Source organism: Pogona vitticeps, chromosome 13 (assembly GCF_051106095.1).
Source record: "Pogona vitticeps strain Pit_001003342236 chromosome 13, PviZW2.1, whole genome shotgun sequence".
Taxonomy (NCBI): domain Eukaryota; kingdom Metazoa; phylum Chordata; class Lepidosauria; order Squamata; family Agamidae; genus Pogona; species Pogona vitticeps.
Window position 1 is genome coordinate 15,190,557 of NC_135795.1, and position 23,162 is coordinate 15,213,718.

At 43.5% G+C, this 23,162-nt stretch overlaps 1 protein-coding gene across 1 annotated transcript in view; it reads right to left on the reverse strand.

Moving 5' to 3' along the window:
- Positions 1 to 23,162, reverse strand: part of BMERB1 (bMERB domain containing 1) — a 94,447-nt gene that overhangs the window by 33,601 nt on the left and 37,684 nt on the right. The gene's annotated exons all lie outside the window — the stretch shown is intronic.

Here is a 23,162-nt window from a genome sequence, read left to right on the forward strand (position 1 = left end):
AGCTGATTGGCGGTTCCAAAATGGCCGGCAGAAGAAAAAAATGACCACCTGCAGCATTTTCGCGCAATTTCCTCGCTTACCGAGGCGGCGAAAATGGCGGCCGTATGGAAGATTTCCGCTTAGTGGTGAGTTTATCCCCCATAGGAATGCATTAAACAGGGTTTAATGCGTTCGTATGGGGTTTTTCGTTCCGTATAGCCATGATTCCAGATAGTGACGATTTATCCGGAATGGATTATCATCGCTATGCGGGGCACCACTGTATATTGGCTGGGGTGGCTATGTGTCCTATTTTAATGTCTGTGTGTCTGTTTGTGTGTGCTGTGTGCAACCAAGTTGGAGCTGACTGACAGAGCTTTCAAAGTAAGTGAGATACAAAAGACGTGGTTGTGATGAGATGGGTTTTTGGGTTAAAATCTTTTAAGGCATATGGGTTTTGTAATTAAGAAATAAGCCAGAGAGGTTCCATCTTGTTTCTTTGTATAAAGTATCTTTGCTATGCTGACAAGTGTTTTCCAGGCGAGCCGAGAGAATGTTATTCTGAGAGCCTGAGAAAGGACTCTGTGTGATTAGATAGATGGGAATTGTTGTGACTCTTTGAGAAACCACCGTAACCCAAATAACATCTGGTGTGTATGAGAAAGAAGTCATGTGGTGCAACAGAACTGTTTGCCTAGTAACGAACTCTGATTGGATGACATCGTGGGAAGGTGCATTAAGCCCTTGCCAGTTACTCTTGAAAAAGGAACTTTTTGCCTATGGACATTGTCTTTCCAAGACCGACCTTTCAGTCATTCGTGACCTACTCTTCAGCCATTTGGGACTGGTGGCCTACCTACATGGACTGGTTTCTATGCTTTGCTGGATTACTTTTGGACTTATGGGATTTTTCCTAAGGACTGTGCATGGACTATTTTCTATGGACTGTTCTATGGAATATTCTTTATGGACTTCTTTTCTTGGAATACTCCATATGGACTATGCTCTTGTAATTTTGTAAGGACTATGGTATATTCACTGGATTTTTCTTTTCTAAGGACTATGGGACATATAAGGGGTTTTTACTTTTGTTTAGGGGTTTTTATTCTATAGGATCACTGAGGACTATAGCCTTTTTATAACCTACTTGGATTATTTTGTTTTACTAATGATTTCCTGGACTGGAACTGTTTTGATTCTTTTTAATGTCTTTTTGTATTTTTAATAAGGTTTTGGAACTCTTTTATATTTTTCAGGTTTTCTTTGCCTCACTACATCTTTGTAACTAAACAGCACAATGCTAGTTTATTTGTTTTGGTTTAATTTGGCTTTGATACTTAGTAACATGCTTTTTCTTTAATAAAATAAAGATTACAAAACTCATTTGGTTTTCTGAACAGTACACTTGTCATAGGGTCATCTGAGAGTGCTGCCTCGGCCTAGCTTACTTAGAGTCCTGTCAGTGGTGCAAGTTAAGTCTAAGGACTACAAAGCCCACTTGACCTTTTCACAATAATATCTGAGAGTACCAGGGTGTTCTTATGTGGGCAGACTTGTGAGAAGGAGTGTTGTAGCATGGCTGGCTGAATTTGGACTCTTCAGCCCATTTTAGCATGTGCAAACTCCTGATTGCTCTCTGTCCAAGCTTACACGTGTGTTTTCGAACCCGTGTTTGCGACAGTGGTTTTAGCAGTTCTTTCCTCTTCCCCATTGTATTTCCATGCCTGGGTGGGGATTCTAACCCAGGTCTCTTGATCCATACATCTACACTATCCACTACACCACATGGGGGACAGCTCTCTTTTTCAAAGCTGAGTAATCTGGACTGCCACAATCACCCTCCTTCATCAGCAAAATCAATAGGAAGGATAAACCCTGCAGCCCAGCCCCATCTGGATGTTCTTAAACCCAGCTCTCCTGGAGGATATCTTGTAGATATTCCAAGCTCTGAGCCAAGCCACATGTTTGACTTATTTGTCTCTGAGACAAATGCCCTGGTGCAGATGAGGCTGAGAAGTGAAGATGTTCTGCATGCTGAGCACATGTACCATAGGAAAAAAAACACAATTACTGAAAGTTAAAGCTGTCAGAGGGTTTGCTTGGTTTGCAATTAGAGGAACTATCTGGAGTCAAGTAGAGCAGTGGTTCTTAACCTTTGTTACTCGGATGCTTTTGAACTGCAACTCCCAGAAAACCCAGTCAGGACAGCTGGTGGTGAAGGCTTCTGGGAGTTGCAGTCCAAAACTCCTGAGTAACCCAAGGTTAAGAACCAGTGAAGTAGAGGACTATAGGGGAAAGTTAATTCCTCTGGAAGCCACTGGCACTAATGCAAAAATAATTACACCAACAAACTCAAATCAATTAAGGCTATTACATACAGTAAGAGGGACTGCAAGTAAAGTCAAACCAATTTACACCAAGTCTTGTGCCAATCTAAAACTGGACTTACATAGCAAAAGAGTAGGATATTGATGTAAATACAGTGGGGTCTTGACTTAAGAACGGCTTGAGTTAAGAACATTTTGACTTAAGAACCGCTCTCATAGGAAAATATTGACTTGACTTACATACTTAGATTTGAGTTAAGAACTAAAAAACCCACGTGGGAGGCAGGGAAAGTGCAAAATGTGAACTTTCAGTGAAAAGGGTGCCTGTCTGCTTCCTCACTCCTCCCAGCGTTTAGAGAGTGGATTGGGAGACAGTCTTCGGACTGCCTGGTACTGTCCTGCCTGGACTGTATTTTCCTTGCCTTCCCTGAACCTTTCTTGACGTAAGAAAAAAAGAAACAAAATATCCCCCTCTAGTGGTCGAAGGCGGAATAGCAGCTTCCCATTAGTTCCTATGGACGGAAAAGAGCAGATACGGATCAAATGGTTTTCAATGCATTCCTATGGGAAATGCAGATTTGACCTGAGAACTTTTTGACCTGAGAACCGCCTTCCAATACGGATTAAGTTCTCAAGTCAAGACCCCACTGTAATACATTTTTATGGAACGTGCAGCACTAAAGACAAAACATTACTAAACTGTGAGCTGTCAAAAAAGAAGAAGAAGAAGAAGCAGAGTGATAATGGAAATGTCCCTTTAAGTTGACCAGTTCAAAAATGTTTCTTTAAATTTTGGATTGCAAAAGAAAACAGGTGGATAGAGAGGGACTGGAAGTGACTGAATTAGAAATGGAACGGAGAAAAATATCTGTGTACGCTAATGTGAAAGCTTTTTCAAACTGTGCAAACTGGCTAGAATGGAAGTTACCATTCAACACTTCCAGAGGCCGCCCAGTGGGAGAAAGTCACCTAATATTAAACAACAATAATAAATGCTCGGAGAGAGAATGGTCTGGTGCTGTCTGTTTTGGATGAGCAGCATCCAGATAGCCAGGTCTTGAGAACATTAATGAACCTGAACTTGCATTACCCCCCCACACACACTGTGCATATTTGCTAGGGGCAATTTCTCCAGCTAGGTTTTGAATGGTTTTTGTTATGTGCCATCACATCAATCTCACTTATGATGACACTGTGAATTAAATCTCCTGTCATTAATATGCCTGCTCAGGTTTTGCAGACCATGGACCATGACTTCCTGTACAGAGCCAAGCCCCCACATGATTAGTTCTCTCTTCTTACTGACTTTTACTTTTTTCAGCATTATTGGCTTTTCCAATGAGTTTATCTGGTCACAATATAGAATAAGAGAATCATGAAGTTGAAAAGGGCCTATAAGGCCATTGAGTCCCACAATGCATGAATACAAATCAATGCATGAATCAATGCATGAATACAAATCAATGCATGATCAATGCATGAATACAAATCAAAGGATATCTGCCAACTGGTTTTCTAAGTTTCTCTTGAATGCCTCCAGTGCTGGAACACTCACCACCTCTCGAGGTAACTGGTTCCATTGCTCTACTGCTCTAGCAATTGATATTCAACTGAAATCTGGCTTCTGGTAACTTGAGCCCATTGTTGTGTGTTCTGAGCTCAGGGATGATCAAGAACAGATCCTTCCCAGGGACTTACTTTTTAAATAAAGGAAGTCTAGAACCTGGGCCAGACTAATGGGCCAAACAGATGGCATCTCTAAAGTCCGAGGAAGGAGCAGCTAAATGGGTTGTGCGGCACCCAAACTTTACTTCGTTCCTCGTTCTTCCAATAAGCCTTTGAAGTTGTCCTCGGCTCTCATTAACACACACGTGTGGGCGGGGAGGATAAAGTTGTTGGCAGGGATGGGGACTTATGACTTCAGCTCGCTGTTGAGTTGCACTTCAGTCACACCACCAGCTTTACTTGAACTCAACTTGGGTTTTTTCTCCAATGACTCACCCTTGACTTGTGACTTGGAACCCTTCCTTCTGAGTCACTTGTCCCGTCTCCCCGCTGCCCTTCCCATGCCTTCCCTGCTCCTGCCACCACCGCGCGTCCTCAGAAGCAAGCCGCAGGCCTGATGTCCCTTCCCGGAGCAGGTCTGCTGCTTCTGAGCATGCCCAGAAGCAGCCACCCTTGCTCTCGGAAGGGAAGCTGACCCCACGGCTTGAGGACGTGCAATGGTGGCGGCGGCAGCAGCAGCAGCAGATGGGGCCAGGGCAGGAACCAGGCCCACTGTTTCTACTTCTGCACAGAGGCAAGGCCTGCTCTGGGAAGGGAAGGCAGGCGCCTGCACGGGTCCGCTCCCAGCCTCTGCCCAAGACTTGGGACCGGGACTCGAGGCCTGGGACTTGGACCTTGATATCCAAGACTCACCCTCATACTTTGGACTCGGGTCCCTGGCTGTTGGGCATCTCTCGACGCAGCAGATATGTGACCACATTTGACAGGAGAAGAGATTTACTAAAGCCCACAGCGGCCAATCCCGTCACTACAGGATGTAGCCCAGAATTATAAGCTGCCTTGGGTCCTTTTAAGGAGAAAGGTGGGGTAAACATATTTTAAATAAATAAATGTAAATAAAATAAGCTTGTCATACAGCTAATTCCTGGACTGTCTCTGAAAATGGAACCCAGGGCCTTTAGAGCCCTAAGCACTGAAACGATGATGGTCTAATGGTAGGGCTGTTCCTGTCTAAGACTGCAGTTAGACGAACTCCCCAGATAAAGATTGTAAACTGGGTCAAAAAGACCTAGTTGGAAAGGCATGTGTCTGTTGCACCTAACCTTGTTTGCCAAGATACAGAGTCAATGATTGTAATGATGGGACTCTGTAGAGAACAAGGCTGGCTGAACAACTCAAGATTTGCCTGTTGCCTCTCCAAAGTAAATTGGTTCCTGTGGCTTCAAAGGAGCGGAGGCACGGAGTGACGTGGCCATCTTTATACAGTGGTGCCCCACTTGACGACAATAATCCATTCCAGGAAAATCGCTGTTAAGTGATATTGTCGTCAAGCGGGGGAAAAACCATTGGAATGCATTGAAAACCGGTCAATGCGTTCCAATAGGGGAAATACCTCATCATCCAGCAAAGGTTGCCCATAGAGAACCGCCGATCAGCTGTTCAAAATCGCTATAATGCGAAGCTTCCCTCCAGAAAGCAGCCATTTTGAGAAGGGAGGGAAGCCATTTTGTGGAACTGGAAAAATTATCGTATAGCGAACAAACAGTTCGCAAAGCAGGCTCCTAATCAATGTAATGCGAATTTCCCCCATAGGTACCATAGTTTTGCGATCGCAATAGCGATAGCAAAAATGCCATCATTAAGCGATTTTGACGTCATGCGGGGTAAGCGTATAGCGGCGCACCATTGTACCAACAAAGGTGGTAAGGAAATTTAGATAGTGCACAAGCTTAAAACAAAAAGTCAGTTGAAGCCAAATTGTGAGTGATACCTGGTGGCTGGAAGAGGATGGGATGTACCGTACAGGGCTAGACCATATTCTTCCTCGGGTGACAAAGGGTCATAGCAATATAGGATCATGTCTGATCATGCTGGAAGGGTTGCTTCACTGGGAGCAAGGTCCTTCGGAGCAGCCCTTCCATGCACACAGGAATCGCTCCAGCCCAGCTCCAACAAAGAGTAGCCTTGCCAGTGAATCAAAAGGGTCTAGTTCACTGTTTCCTGTATGTTGTCTGATTGCAGGAAAGTAGCTCACACCGGACCATACCAAAAACCGAGAGCTATGGGCAATATCTTTGATGTTCTTCATCACCCTGAGGAAATGAAATGAAAGTTGGCACATAATGCAAGCAAGCAATAAAGGGGTCCACCATTCATTTTCTTCCTAGCCTGTCACAGAACTTTTAATTCGGGTTTTTAAAGATGGTGGAATTTCATTGATAAGTATTTATATATACCCTGGGAATCTCATTTGCAGATCAGGAAAACATCTAGCTGCTACAGGGGTACGTAACTGCAACACCATGACCCAACAGCCCTTGGTTGTTATCTTCTGGCCTCTGTCAAGAGCTGTCCCCAGTGCGTATTTCCACTTTCTCAGAGGAAATGAAGAGTCAGAGGGTACCTTGTAGGTGATCTAATCCAACCCCCTGTACAAGGTGGGAAATCCACAGCTGGACCATCCATCACAGCTCACTGCCTCACCTCTGCCTTAAGACCTCCAGGGAGCCCTTATCCTTTTGGATAACTATTTCCAGTGTTAATCTCAACCATCAGCATGCTTCTCCAACTAAAATCTGCCCACTATCACATTTCATTTTATTATTTTGTACCATTCCACACCATTTATTTAATCTACGTGCCGTCTTCCTAGCTAGCTCACTTATGATTGTTAAACCCAAATAAAAACAATAATAGAAGCAAAAACAGCTGAAATCCCCTCAGTGCCGAAGTCTTTCAATGGGGTGTTCTGGACTTAATAAAATGGTGAAGCAAAGGTGCAGCACATACAATGGAGACACATAAACACCCTCTCACGTCTCAGATAAATTAATATTGCCATGCCCACTCCGCAGAATGTAGACTAGAAAGCTGTGCTCCAATTCCCAAACATCTTCCTTGGATAGACAACCTGAGGAATAAAAACTATATAGGAAAACAAGCTCTACGAACATATTGTGTGCATGTTTTCCAAAAGATGTCCCCCCCCCCCACTGTTTGAAATATAAAAAGGGGGGAGAAGAGCTGGGAGTTGCCACTGGAAAGCAAGGTCAGACTCATCCACATTGTGTGAGAGAAAGGCAGCGAAGAAAGGACAGGGACAAAAATCAGCTGATTTGAAACATGGTGTTGGAGGAGAGCCTTACTGGATACTACAGCCAGCCAGAAGGCCAGAAAAGTGGGTGCTCAATCAAGTCAGGCCTGGCTCTCGCTAGAGCAAAAATGAGACAAGTGAGGTTAGACGACCATGCACGTATAATGAAAATACAGGACTGACCAGAAAAGACAATATTGCTAGGAAAAGTGGAGAGGGACAGCAGGAAAACCTGGCATGAGACGGATTGTCTCAATAAAGAAACTAAAGTCATTAGTTTGCAAGACCTAAACAGAACTTACTGGAAAAAGATAATATTGCTCGGAAAAGGGGCAGCATATAACATGCTGATGTTTGCAGGATCTGAGCAGAGTTATTAATGATGTGATATTTTGGAGGTCATATAGCCACCACACAGGAGAAGTGACTTGGTAACATCTTTGGAAAATTTCCCCTTAATTACCAGACAATTTGATAGTGACAGGACAGGTGGAATGGCTGCAACTATTACAGGGTTGTCAGAGGTTTTTTGGTCTGGGATCTGGGCTATTTTGCAGCTGAGAAGAAGGCAAATCCAGTGGCTCCTTTCTATCCTAGAGCAAAATCGCATTTTCTTATTTGCTGCCACCAGCCTTTTCTTTAAAAATAGGATTAATTTCACCTGAAATGGGCTAGAGATTTGGGTACAATCAAGGGGACAGGACATTCATTCATAACATGACGGCTCCATGCACACATCGGATAACAATAAGCAGAGCAGCTGACAATGGAGGGAATTCATATTCAGCATGGAATTTCCTCCATAGATTTTGATTTGGTATGGCTGGATGAGCAAATATCTTTCTCTCTATGTGTTCTGAACATGCTCAAAGGCTAAGAAATGCTTTTCATTATATATTTTCTTATTTTAAGAACTTTGATATTTCCCTATGAATTTTCAAAAAAGTTTCTAAAGGTTTTTTAAATCATAATGTTCTAGAGATGTGTTCTCTGTCTTTCTAGGCTATAAGTTCCCATATCTTTAGAATATAACTTAAAACAGTTTTTGATATTTTATTATAGTTATGCTCTTGTATTTTGGACTTGACATGACTTAAGTATTTGCCTACAATTAGTTATCAAGGTTATCATTAAGTTGCATATAACTGATATTTGCAATCTTTCACAAACTGCTAGGATGTATTTTTAAGTTAAGTGTATATTTTTACATAACTATAAGACTTTTGGATGTTACAACAACTCTGAAGTAATTTGGTGTGTGTTCTGAAACCTTTAATGGCATTTACAAATTACAACAACACAAGCAAAATAGGAAAAGTAAAATTACACAGATTTCACAAATTAGGAGCGAGAAGCAGGGGACAATTTCAGAATTGCAGATAAGAAACCTGCAACAGCAGCGGTCACGGCATTACATTCATCACTCATGAAAATAGAAAGAATTGACACAGAAGAATTCGAAAAATAAGAGATCCAAGGTTCAAGAAAAAAATTTCGGAGGTGGAAGTGAGCAGGGCATTGAAACAGTATATGAACCAGGGTGTCAGGCGTCTCTAAACAAACAAACAAAAAACCCCAAAGTCTCTTTTCACGAGGGATATTGAGAAATCGACCGGCATGGGTGGCCGAAGGAAAAATGTTAAAACGGGCTAACATAAGAGCTCTTCTTAGATGTGGATTTACTAGGGAGTGGAAATATTGGGGAGAGTGATCCTGAGATGGAAAAAATCCAACAGAAAGAGGGGAGCATACAGGGTTAAGGCTATTGCATAGGTGATTGAATTCGGCATGACAGAGCTTGTCCTTGATTATGGAATAAGCCCTGGTGAGATTCATATCTACCAAGGATTCCAGGGATATGTGAAGAGAAGAGAGTTTCTTTTCAATAAGCTGGAACCATGAAAAGGAGTAGGAATCGCACAATAGATCATATATCAGGGATCCAGAATGTGAATTTTAAAAGAGACGGAGCCAAAATTTAAATGCTGATGCTATCCAAATTAGCCAAGTGTATCCATATAGGCAAATGAGAAACAATCTTAGACTGAAAAATCTGAATGGCTGCTGGCATATATTGGTTTCCGGAAGAATAATGAAATTTAGAAATAACTTTTAATTGGGGAGAAATTGAAGAAATGGCAGCTTTTTAATGAAACGTCCAGCTGAGTTTGTGATGAATATGGAGACCCAGATACTTATAAGAGTGTACTTGACGTTAGGAAGAAGATCATATTATCCAAGATGTAGGGGACCAAGAGCGGGAAAAAACCAAAATTGGGGTTTTATTAGGGTTAATGGATAGATCATTATCACAAAAATCCTGAAATTTAAGTAAAGTGTGAACTCTGAAGTAATTTTGTGCATATGGAATATAAAAGCATTGTGGATATAGCTTGTAAAAAATACAGAAGATGAAGTTGCCTGGAATTATTGCAACAGTGCAAAGACTTGATACTCAAATGAATTTTGATATGATTGTGATTGGTTTCATTAAGGGGTTAGCCCTTTATTAGGATAAATGTCAGCTGTGACGATCACAGACTTCTGATTTTTTTTTCCTGGAAGTGTATGGAATTTCTCTCTTAGGGAGAGTTAAGCACCTAATTTCTGGTTCTGACACTTATATCCTATAAAAAACACTATGTTCTTCCCTCACCAAGCCATCTGAGGCTCCCAGGGGACATGTTTTAAAAACCTAAAGTGCCTGGAAGTTGCAAACAGGCCTAAAATAGCTCTGATAAACCAAAGACATGGCAAAAATCCTCCCTTATCCTCAGAGAACAGGAAGGTCTCTGGGGATTAAAGAATGGGGGAGTCATGATGTGAAAGAATGAAGGTTGGCTGCACTCAGCCCATGGACTGCACTTATCCTGTTTCTGGAACAAGAATGTCAACTTGTAGGCCCCATCTGGAGCTCTGTGAAGTCTTGCTTTCAACTGATTTCTGCAGTCGCTTTGAACTTGCCTGCCTCTACCTGACCAATTGGCAATTTGGTATCTCCTTGTGTGATGTGGCATTGGTCAGACTTTACCTGCCTTCATCAGTGCTACTAGCTGCCCTGGAGAGCCTAAGGTACTTCCAGAAGAGGACAAGTCCTGCTAAACGTGAGGGTCTACAGCAGGGCTCCCCAACGCCCGGGCCGTGGACTGGTACTGGTCCATAGCCTTGGAAGAACCGGGCCGCCGAGACAGATTTTTGAGGGCCAAAGGAACATGCATGCGTAAACTCTTGCCCACCCACCCACATAAACAGACACCTGGCCACTCCCTGCACGCATGCCTTCTGCATGCACGCATGCACCACCCACCCACCTCCCACATACACGCCTGCACCCCCTGCCCACCCGCATGCATGCCCCCTGCATGGATGGTTGGACAGATGCCCGCCACCATCACCCGGTCCTTGGGAGAATGGTCTTCAACTAAACCGGTCCCCAGGGCTGGAGCTACCACTAGGTGAACTAGCCGATTGCCTAGAGGGCAGACCTGAGAGGGGTGCAAAACTGACCTCAGAGGGTCGCAGAACTGACCTGAGGGGCGCAGAAGTGAACTTGGAGGAGGACAGAACTGACCTGAGAGAGGCACAGTTCTATACAGACTAGTTTCTTGGAAAAAAATGCAACTGAAAATTTATATTTTAAATTTTTAAGATATATGTCACAACAGTGCTATGGAATGTAATTATTTATAAAGTCTTATAAAATTTTTCTATATACTGCAACCCGGGGGTCATTTAATAGAAAAAGGGCTGCTGGTATTCTCATTAACATAGCTCATTTGCATATATCACCCCTGGCATAAATGGAAATAAGGAAAAAAATTACTGGGTAAGTAAAAATAAATAAATAAGAGTTGCCAGTACTGTGTACCGTTGAGTCCCCCCCCCTCGAGGTGACCCCTTTTGCAACCCCTATTTCTTACAAATGTCCCATTGACACCAGCCACTGTGATCTACTTCCTGGGGTTATAAGTCATCAAACCGGGCTGATGGACAGGCAGCCATGGGGGAGAAAATTTTGGTGAAGATCCTGCAGCTTCTTTCTCACACTTAGCTTTTGGTCTCTTTTAAGCTACATTCCCCCAGTTATAACCGGAGGCAGACTTCTAGTTTGTACTTAAGGCCTGCAAGAATTTGGAAAAATCATTGATGAACAATGGAAACAAAGATATTGATGCTGAAGATCTGTGCTGTGAACTTATAGCAATAGCTCGAAGCCGTCCAAAGTCTATGCCACCACAAGGAGGACTTCTCTTCATAGTGCAACAAAAACACCTGGATAGTGTGCCTAATGTTTCTGTCACTCTAAGGGTCCTTCTCACATTTCCAGTGTCAGTGGCTAGTGGTGAATGCAGTTTCTCAGAGCTCAAGCTTATAAAAACATATTTACGCTCAACAATACTGCAAAGTACACTAATAGTTTGGCAACTATATCAGTGAACATGCCGAAGCATCAACCATTGACCAGAAGGAATCAGTGACAAAATTTGCAAAAGAAAAGGCACGCAAAAGGAGATTTTGATGTGGCAAAAATAGAAGCATTTAAGAGACATTACAGTTCATAGGATTATTCAAAATGATTTGTGTGCAAAAGTTGTTTTGTATTTGAGAAAGAAAATTGAAGACTTCTATTACTTATTCTCTCAGTTTTTAAAAAAATAAAATTTTCACAATTTCAACTTTTGTACTTTCTCTTTTTCCTGCAATTTGTCTGTTTTTGAAAATTGGTGGGGGGGCACAAGTAGTTAGTCTTGCCTTGGGACTCACTGGTCTACAGCAGTGCCCCCCAACCTTTTTAGCCCCACGGACCAGCTGGGGAAGGCGGGGCACCCTCTGTGCTCATGTGCATGCACGAAGGAGCATGCTCACTTGCTCATGTGCAGTGCTCAAGCGGGCGCCTGCACATAGGCACAAACAGGCTGTGCAGGGGGAACGCGTGCGGGTGTGGGGGGAGGTCTTTCTCCATGGACCTGTCCGGCTCAGGCCACAGACCAGCACTGGGCCACGGACCGGGGGTTGGGGACCTCTAGTCTACAGGACACAAATGTGTGTTTTCAGCATGCTTGGAAACCTGGAGATTTGCAGAAGTGATAGTAACACATCTTAAAGATTGGCCCAAGAGAAGAGCACACGCAAATAAATGATCTGGGGTGGGAGCAGGATTATGTCAGTGCAGGTAGCAGAGCCTCAAATAATGTGTTAGTTGGACTCCCAACTGCCAGCCAGAATGGCCACTCGTCGTGCTGCACAGAGGACTGCTGAAGCTGAGGTCTGAATAAGCAACTTTTATAAGCTCTTCAAAAATTCTGGAAGGGAGATGATGAATTTTCCAGTCCAATTTCCTGCCTTTAGAAAAGGCTATGAAATTTGAACTCAAGGCAGTAAATTGTGGTGCATATTATAACTTTCTCTAGCTGTAATCCTGTGAATAAGTTCCTCTACTGAGCTTGGGTAGGAGAATTGATTTCTTGCCCTCTTGTCGATATTTCCAAAATCCCTCTTTATCTGCTAGCTTTTGACATCTCCCTTGTGAGAACATTCTGACATGCAATTATTCCTGGACTGGTGCATTTTGTCAATTTTTAACAACTCTGCTTCGCTAAGTGTTTAATTACCCTGCCTGTTCATATTGCTCTTTTTTCATCTCTGTTGTCTCACCGACGGGGGAAAAATGTAATTGTTTTTAATATTCTGGAAATAAATGATTTTATTCTAGTACTCAATGACAAAATGTCACGTGTTACTTCCAGTAATTACATGTCAGATATTCTAGGCCAGGGCATGAAGGACTTTGTATTTACCTTTCAAGAAGATATCTCTCCATTCCTGGCTCTTTCTTCACTATCATCACATGTTTCCAGCCTCCTGACTGGAAGATGATGTCATACACTTGCCTGTATATTAACCATTGTAACAGGCTGGCTTTCACTTCCCATTTCAGACAAAGGGCCGCCATGTCAACCAGCCTCTCATGACCCAGCGTTAGTTCAAGATTAGGCCTCGATGAAAGCTGTAATTGCATCGAGACACCTCTTTCCCTCCCCGGTATCTCAGTGCTATTTTTTTCCCAACAAGTTATGATGCCCTTGTTTCTTTAAAAGTGCTCATGTATTTTTGTCCAGCATGCAGCCCACGGTAATGGCTGGGAAAAGTTCTTTTTTGAACAAGTGCTAAGACTCCTATAGGCAGCAAAACTGAGCAAGAAAACTGATGTAAAATTTTGGTACTCCATCAAAACAGATACTGCTCATTTACTTTCTATTTGCTGTATTACAAATAATTAATGAATAATGAGAAGATATTGATGAAAGAAATGTATTATTATACAAAAAGGCTTGTAGGCTAAGCTTTACAGTATGTATCATTTTTAGATAGAGATATATGCATATACATGCACATACTGTACATACACACACACACACACACACACACACACATACATACATACATACATACATACATACATACATACAAAATATATGAACACATATACATATATATATATATACACACACACCTATACATATATACATATACATATATATACACACACACACATATATACACACACACACATACACACACACACACACACACACACACACAGAGTGGTGCCTCGCTTAACGAGCGCAACGTTTAACGAAGAATCTGCATAGCGACCCGTTTTTTGGGGTCGCTAATGCGATCGCATTGCGATGTTTAGATAGGCTAAACATCGCATTGCGAGCATTTCTGCACCCAGCGGCCATTTTGGGAAGGCCCCCAGTGGCCTCCTGGTTCAGGAGGGTTGCTTGACTCTCTTGGGGTGCCCGGGGGCTGCAGAGAAGAGGCAGGCACAAGAAACAAAATATTAAACCAGAAAAGGCTAGGCTATGGGGAACAAAAACATCAGGACAGATGGACCACCTGTAAATCACTTACTAGATTTCAAAGCAGAATTGAAGATCAAAGAAAATAAGTAAAATAGGGCTACTTGGATACAGGACACGTTTTCTGTGATTGTGGAGAAATTCGATCAATACAGCACTTATGTGCATGCAGTTCATGCCCCATCACATGTTCAAAACAAGATCTAACTGAGATAACATTATTGAAGTAGCTTCTTTCTGGTCAGTTTAATTATCTAAACATTTCAATTTGCTTTTAATTTTACCTATACAGTGGTGCCTCGCTGGACAGTTACCCCGTGTGACAAACCCAGACCTACTGGGATATGTCACACAGTTACACTAAGCTGCCACCAACCATTCCCTTCAAGAAGTCACACAGACCAGGGATGGATTTTTAAACAATAAAAAGAATAAGGTTTATTTAAATACAAACAGGGTAAATAAAACAATCAGGTGAATAGGGTAAAGTAACGTGGCTTATTCTCACTCATACAAGCATACAGTTTGGTTCACCCAGAACCCTTAACTTAAAGCACAGACCCTGAACCTATCAGTTCTGGCTAACCAACAGACACCTGAACCTATCAGGTTGGTACTCTGACACACAGTAGTACCCTGTCTGACACACAGACTTCCACAACAGCTTCTTCTTCCCAGCTGCTGCTTCGTCTGCTTAGCTTCTTCTTTAGTGTGTGTGTGTTCCACCACACAGGCATCACATATTTATACAGTACAGCCCCTCCTCCTGATGTCCCGCCTTCCACTCCCCATAGGATGGAACTTTCCCTCCAAACCCATGACAGACAGGTAACATCAGTGCTGTATGTAACACCTCCCCTCTTTAAAAGTTGTTTTGTAGGGGGAAAGCTAACGTGCTTTTCACCAAAAAACAACCTGTATAAAATACACAACAACAGTTATACATACCATATTATACTTACATATACTTACACTCTAAGTTAACCATAGAAATTATGCATTTAAACATTTACCATATACATTACATCCATTTACCTTTATTCATACAAACCAAATTCAAAACCAGGTACATTTTACTTTTTGTCATCATTATATACACATAGTCCATGTTTCTTTCGCCGTCTTCATTCTTCAGGTCTTCTTGATAAGGCGTCAGCAACACAGTTCACTGACCCTCTGACCACCTTCACTTCAAAGTCATAGTCCTGTAGGTTTAAAGCCCACCTCATAAGTTTGCTATTGTGGGTTTTCATCGTCTTTAACCATTGCAATGGTGAATGGTCAGTACACAGAATAAAATGTCTTCCCCAGATGTAAGGCTTGGCCTTCTGGATCGCGTAGACTATTGCCAAACACTCCTTCTCCACGGTTGCCAAATGTCTCTCACCTTTTTGAAGTTTCCTACTCAGGTAGGACACTGGATGCTGGTCACCATTCTCATCCTCCTGGCACAGAACTGCTCCTACCCCGCTGTTAGACGCATCGGTGTAGATGATGAACTCCCGGTCGAAGTCTGGAGCACGCAGGACTGGATAGTTGATTAACGCCTCCTTCAACCTCTGGAACGCCGCCTCACAGTCGCTGGTCCACGGGATGCGGTCATCAGCCTTCTTCCTCGTCAGATCGGTCAGCGGAGCCGCAATCTCGCTAAACCTCGGGATGAACTTTCTGTAGTAGCCCACCAACCCAAGAAATGATTTGACCTTTTTCTTGGTGTTGGGTCTAGGCCAATCACGAACAGCTTCTATTTTGGCCTCCAGGGGTTTTATCACTCCTCCCCCTACCATGTGACCCAAGTATTTTATTTCTGGGCTACCCAGCTGACACTTGCTGGCCTTTACTGTTAGCCCTGCTGCACTTAACCTCTGCAGCACTAACTCCAGGTGTATCAGGTGATCTTCCCAGGTATTACTGAAGATCCCTATGTCGTCAATGTAGGCCACTGTAAAGTCACTGAGCCCTGCCAAGGTCTGGTCCATCAGCCTTTGGAATGTGGCTGGTGCATTTCTGAGACCAAAGCTCAGGACTCGAAACTCATAGAGACCAAAAGGGCTGCAAAAGGCAGTCTTTTCTTGATCCCTGGGATCAATTCTTAATTGCCAATATCCCTTTACCAGGTCCAATGATGAGATGAACCGACAACCCCCTATGGTTTCAATCAGGTTGTCTAGCCTGGGCATTGGGTAGGCATCAGGAGTGGTTACACGGTTTAATTTCCTGTAATCGACACAAAACCTAACACTCCCATCAGGCTTGTCCACAAGGACTATCGGAGAGGACCAAGGACTAGAAGAGGGGACGATTATGTTCTCCCTAAGCATCTCGTCCAGCTCCTTCCGCACCTTGTCCCTATAGGGTCCCGTTACTCGGTATGGGGATACTGCCTGCGGGGGTGCATCCCCTGTGTGGATCCGATGCATCACTCCCTTCACTATCCCCGGCTTGTTGGAAAACACCTGTTGATATTTACTAAGCAGCATTTTTAGTTCTTGCTGCTGGTCTTGGGTGAGTGCAGGACTGATCTTTACCTCCTCTGGGTTGTATTTTACTTCCCCTCTACCCTCCCAGAAGGGTAATTCAGCTTCCTCACTCTCAGCTGATTTTATCACGAATAAAACCCTCTGTTCCCCTCTGTAGTAGGGTTTTAGGGCATTCACATGAACCACCCTCCTTGCTTGGTTCTCCTCCTGCTCTATTAGGTAGTTCAGGTCTGACATTTTGGAAATGACCCTATATGGTCCTGCCCATTTGAGCTGCAGCTTATTCTCTCTGCAGGGCCTAAGCCAAAGCACTTCCTCCCCTGGGTCAAAGTGTCTCTCTCTAGCTTTGTGGTCATACCATGTTTTCTGTCTGACCTTCTGAGCTTGCAGGTTTTCTGCTGCCAGCTCTAGATTTCTCCTTAGGTCATTCATCAAGGTGTCTATGTAAGTCACAACGTCTTGTGGGTCATCCTGGGTGATCTGCTCCCAATTTTGTTTGATCAAATCAAGGGGCCCTTTCACCCCTAAGTGTGCAGCAAACATGTCAGAGTGCCCCCTTTGTAAGATCATGGGGCGATACTTTTCAGGTACCACCAGCTGACTTCTGATCCCATCTCCCCCTTTTGAGATATTCCTCAGGGTTTCTCTATATAAAATCCCCTTTTTCTCCAGAAATCTCACTGGGGTTTCAGGTGTTAGCTGGGCGTCAGTCACCTGTTCAAAACACTTCTGGAGAGTGGCGTCTGCCTTTTGCTCCTGTCCAAATCTGCTGTCTGTGGTTAAGGTTTCCACCACAGCTTCTGAACTCCCCTCTGCTACCGTCTCTGGCTCATCATTGCCCCCCTGAACTGTCCCTGTGGTGGCTTGTGAGCGTGTAATCACTAGCACCCGTTTCACATGTTCAGCCAGGTCATTTCCCACGAGCACGGCTGCTGGCAGAGTCGATGAAATCGCTAGCCGCCAATCTCCCCTCCAGCCTTGAAAGCTGACAGGTACCTCTGCTACTGGCAGAGAGATTACCTGCCCCTCAATCCCTGCCACCTTTATGCTCTCATTTGGGATTATAAACTCCCGAGGAATAATATCTGGATGGCATAGGGTTACCTGGGAACAAGTGTCCCGCAGCCCCCTATACTGACGGTCAAGTATTCCTACGTCCACCCCTGCTGTCTCAAACAACTGAGAATCTGTTTTTATCAGCAAGCAGCGCTTTACCTCCACAAGAGGACCATTTTCCTCAGCCTGCTCAGCATAGGTAGCTGTTCCAGACTGAGTAGCCATGGCAACAGGCTCCCTTTGTGACACTGAGCCTTGCTCTTTCTGGACACAGAACACAGCTTTTGGCTTGGTCCCACTAGAATTCTGAGGCACCATTCCTTTTAGCTGCTTTAATTTCTCACACTCTGAGATTAGATGACCCTTTCCCTGACAGAAATAGCATTTTCTGGTGTATTTTGATTCTCTCTCATCTTGTTTTGGTTTTCCCTCCAAAATCTGAGGTCTTAGTTTCATGTCTGAGGGCTTCCCTTCACCATGGGCCCCTCCCCCTTGCTGGCTTTTCCCTGGTCCCTGAGAGTACTTGTTGTAGGTTTCTTTGGGTTTACCTACAGATTTCCCCTCACCCAAGGGCTTTCTTATTTGGGAAATAAAATCCGCGATCTCTGCGGCTGCTGCCACAGATTTCGGTTTCCTTTCCCTCACCTGGAATTTCAATTCCCCCTGCAGGACTGAATAGAACTGTTCCAGTGCTATCAAGTCTTTAAGCTGTTCATAGGTCTCTGTCCCCTCCTGCGATAGCCATTTCTCAAGCAGCCTCACCAATTGGGCCCCCACTTGGGTAAAAGTCTGCTCTGGTTTTTTCGTGAGGGACCTGAATCTTTGTCTCAGCTGCTCTGCATTTATCCCATGTCTGGCAAACACCAGTTTCTTAAACTCTGCAAAATCTTTCATCAGTTCCTCAGGCATCTCGGCATAAACCTCAGCCAGGCTACCACTGATTAAAGATCGCATGATGGTCATCTTCTCAGTTTCCCTCACTGAGAAGTCCACAAACGCTCTTTCCACTAAGGAAAAGAACACGTCAGGACAATCTCCCTTGTGGTACACAGGGAATTTCTTCAGGTCAGCTTTAGACAGTTGGCCTCCCTCAGAATCCCTATTGTTATTATTGTTCTGGTTCATCATTTCCAGTTTTCTTAATTCAAACGCCATCCTTTCTCTCTCCAATCTTTCCTCCCTCTCCATTCTCTCTCTCTCTAATTCAAATTGCCGCTGTTTCTCTCTTTCCCTTTCCTCCACTTCAAATTGCCTCATCCTCAGTTCATGCTGTTGGGCTATGAGCAATTTTCTGAGTTCTGGGTCTTGCTCTCCTGTGCTGTCACCTTGCACTGAGCCAAATTCCTCCTCAGAACCTTGGTCAATCTGGGGGTCTTTCACTTCACTCATGTCTGCTACTTGGCTTCGAGTCAAGGGCATAATCCCCCCTCAGAACAGGCTGCTTTAAAAAGTCAAGCCTCAAAATAAAACGACCACTTTTTTCCTCTTGCCTCAGAACCAGCTTTCCTATAGAGATTGCTGCTGTTCTTCAGCACTAACTTGTAACAGTATCGAGTCAGAGCCTACCCCCCTCTGCTGGGCCTCTCAGCTGGCAAGCTAGATCACTGTTGCTACGCAGTTTTGCCTCAGCCTTTTCCCGCCAAAACTAGGCTGCCTCAGAGCACCTTAATCTAAGTCTCCCCAGTTGGCACGTTCTTCTACTAGCGCACCTCCCCGTGAGGTACACCTAGAAGATTACCTACGCGCCTCAGACTGTCCCTGACTAGACCCCCCTTGCTCTGGGCACACTTGCCAAGGCTTTGCTGTACCACTGGACAACTGGACCAGTCGTATCCCACACGCTGGACACCAATCAATGAGACAAACCCAGACCTACTGGGATATGTCACACAGTTACACTAAGCTGCCACCAACCATTCCCTTCAAGAAGTCACACAGACCAGGGATGGATTTTTAAACAATAAAAAGAATAAGGTTTATTTAAATACAAACAGGGTAAATAAAACAATCAGGTGAATAGGGTAAAGTAACGTGGCTTATTCTCACTCATACAAGCATACAGTTTGGTTCACCCAGAACCCTTAACTTAAAGCACAGACCCTGAACCTATCAGTTCTGGCTAACCAACAGACACCTGAACCTATCAGGTTGGTACTCTGACACACAGTAGTACCCTGTCTGACACACAGACTTCCACAACAGCTTCTTCTTCCCAGCTGCTGCTTCGTCTGCTTAGCTTCTTCTTTAGTGTGTGTGTGTTCCACCACACAGGCATCACATATTTATACAGTACAGCCCCTCCTCCTGATGTCCCGCCTTCCACTCCCCATAGGATGGAACTTTCCCTCCAAACCCATGACAGACAGGTAACATCAGTGCTGTATGTAACACCCCGCATGACAGTTTTTTTTTGCTAGACATTGACTTTTTGCGATCGCGATAGCAATTCTCAAAACAGTGATTCCTACGGGGGAATTTTGCTGGACAATGTTTGGTCCCTGCTTCGCAAACCGATTTTTGCTAGACTATGATTTTGACAGCTCCCTCCGCACTCGCAAAACAGGTGTTTTCGGGACCTAAGCTTCACAAGACAGCGATTTAAACAGCTGATCGCGGTTCGCAAAGTGGCTTTCCTATGGCCGATCTTTGCTAGACAACAACGATTCTTCCCCATTGGAACACATTAAACAGGTTTCAATGCATTCCAATGGGGAAATGCTTTTCGCTAGACAATGATTTCGCTAAACAGAGATTTCAGTGGAACGGATTATCATTGTCTAGCAGGGCACCACTGTATTTCATATATCTCCATAATTTTAAATTGTGCAACACTCTGATATGACTAAAGAAAGACCCCCTCCATGTGTATTGTCTTGACACAATCCACAGTCTTTCGCAGCTACACCTTCTCTTTTTCTCCTAAACAACTCTACTTGGATTATATTTAAAACATTTATTAATAGTATGTAAAAGATTCATAAGATGCTTTTAGGAAGAAAACTTACAAGACAGAGCACTACAAAATGGAAAACCAGACATAAGACTAGAACAACAGACACAGAGAAACAGAATGACCAGTTAAAACCATATAGTGCCATAGCAGCAGCACTAAAATTGTAAGCCAATTATAGGTTCTTATTAATACGCTAAAATAATTCAGAATAAATAATTCAGAAGATACATTTGGTTGGATGTTATAATAACCTTATTGCTAATAAACTGTCAAATTTAAAGGGATTGCTCTTGATGCTTTGAGGAGACCAAAAGGGAGCAGCCAAGAAAAAGAAGAAACAGCATGGTTGGATATGTTGGAAATGATAGCACTTTAAAATAGTCTCTATACCAGTAAAAAGCAATGATAACATATATTCTGTACTTAGAGGGTCAAAGGTCAAAACATGGAGGGTTTTTTGATCAGGAAGAATGAAGACAGCATCCATGAAGCCCGTCCAGTTTCTGTATTCTGTGTGAATTCAGCTGTAATTCCCAAAGGAGCAAGTAAAAATTGCATTTTTTAAAAAAAGCAACAATATATTGTAATCCTTGCTGTAATGCAAAGAATTCTGCGATGGTTAGGTCTTGAATAGGCAATTAAGATCCATTAGTTTCACAAAAGACCTGCTCCTCTTGGAGATTAAAGCTGCTAGAACTAGTTTGTTGAAATGGGTTAGCACAACTACCTGCTTGCATTTCTCTGCTCTCCTGGGCAGAGGATAAAGGTATATATGAGGAATGTCATGAAACCTGCATGAAAAATTTACCAGTATATTTTTAAAAAGAAAGAAAAGAAAACCCACTTGTGTATAAATTGCAAGGATTAAAATACAGTGGTGCCTCATTTAACGGGCGCTCCATTTAGCGACGAAACCGCATACCGATGAACTTTTTGCAATCGCTTTTGCGATCACTTTGCGATGTTCCCTATGGGGAAAAATCGCTTTGCGATGATCAGTACCGTGTTTCGCTTACCGATCATCACAAAACGATGATTTTTTAACAGCTGATCGGCGGTTCCAAAATGGCCGCCGGGTAAACAAAATGGCTGCCCGCTGTGTTGCCTCGCTTTAGAGGCACCGAAAATGGAGGATTTTAACTTAAGGTTAGTTTTCAAGCCCATAGGAACGCATTAAACAAGTTTTTATGAGTTTCTATGGGCTTTTTAATATCGCTTAGCGATGTTTTCGGTTAGCAGTGATTTTTGCTGCAGAGATTAACATCACTAAGCGAGGTACCATTGTAATTCAAAGCAACAATAATTCCTTCTGTTACATAGAGCAAACAGGTGTTTTCTGCAGGCTTTCAGAACACACACAAGCACTGAATACAAGTGCCTAAAATACACCATGGCCTCCCATATTTCACAGAAATTAAACCTTCAAAGGAGGTGAAACATTCGCATTGGCATGGTTCTTTTGCTTGGAAAAGGCAGCCTGTTCAGGCACTGATTCCTTGGAGGATCAGCAAAGGCATACATGAGGAGCAGAGAGGGATCCAGCCATAAAAAACTATTTTATCAATGTTGGTTACTTTTAAAAGAGTTAGCCGTGTTAGTCCGTGCAAGCTTCTCAGGCAAAATCCAAAGAAACAAAACAAGACAAAACAAACATGTGGCACCTTGAAGACTATAATATTAAAATTAAAATATACATACATAATTAGCAATATGATTATTATAACAGCCAATATTTTAATTTCCACATTAAAATATAATAGTCTTTTAAAAAGTGACACATGTTTTTGTTTTGTTTTGCTTTCGGTTTCACCCAAAGTTGATTCCTGTATCCCAGTGTTCAGCGTTATATGTTCAGGCACTTCTGTTGGCCCAAAATGCTTGTGATCAAGATCAGTTACAGGGAAGATACTGTAACGCGGAAGCATAACTCCACATTCCTTAGAGATAAGCTGCTCTGCGCATGGGTAACTGCTTTGCTGAGATGCAAGAAATTGTAACCAATGCACATATTCCTCAAGGACCAATCAACTGCTGCATGCTTTTGTTCCTTTTCCAGAACTTGAACTTGAGGCCCCCACCCTGCTGGGTACCCAAATGCACACTTGTTTTACCTGAATAAACCTGTTGCCCTTTCCTCCAAGAAACTGCCCACTTTTTATTATTGCTCAAGACTTGGCTTAATAGAATTAGCTGAGACACCAAGCTCCAGGAGTAACAATTTCGAGTGCCTCGGAGTCTCCCAGATAGCGGACAGGGGAAACACCGATGCCAACCCGCGCCTGCCGATGGTAGGAGGCCGAGTCAAGCCACTGCCGGCACTGATGCTTTTGACGTTGTTTGGTCGTCACCTTGGCCCTCGAACGGAAACGGCTTTCTCAGCTGGGTGACCCTTGGAGACCATCCTTGGTGTCTGATAAAACCTGCAAATCTGGTGAGTTGCGCATCTGTTTTCAGTCTATGGCCACAGTGTGTGAGTGCAGTGTGCATAGTTCTTCCTCTGCGCAAGTTCCTGGAGAGTCCCAGGGGAATCTGCCTTTGGCCGCCCTTGGAGACGCACCAGTTCCGTTCCAAGGCTTGTTGCCCGAGACAGTCAGTGAAAGCACAGTCTTTGGCGCGCCTCTGGTCTCCCCAGTCTCACAACACATGAGTTTCATGAGTGAGTTCATGGCTACCTGGAGTTGG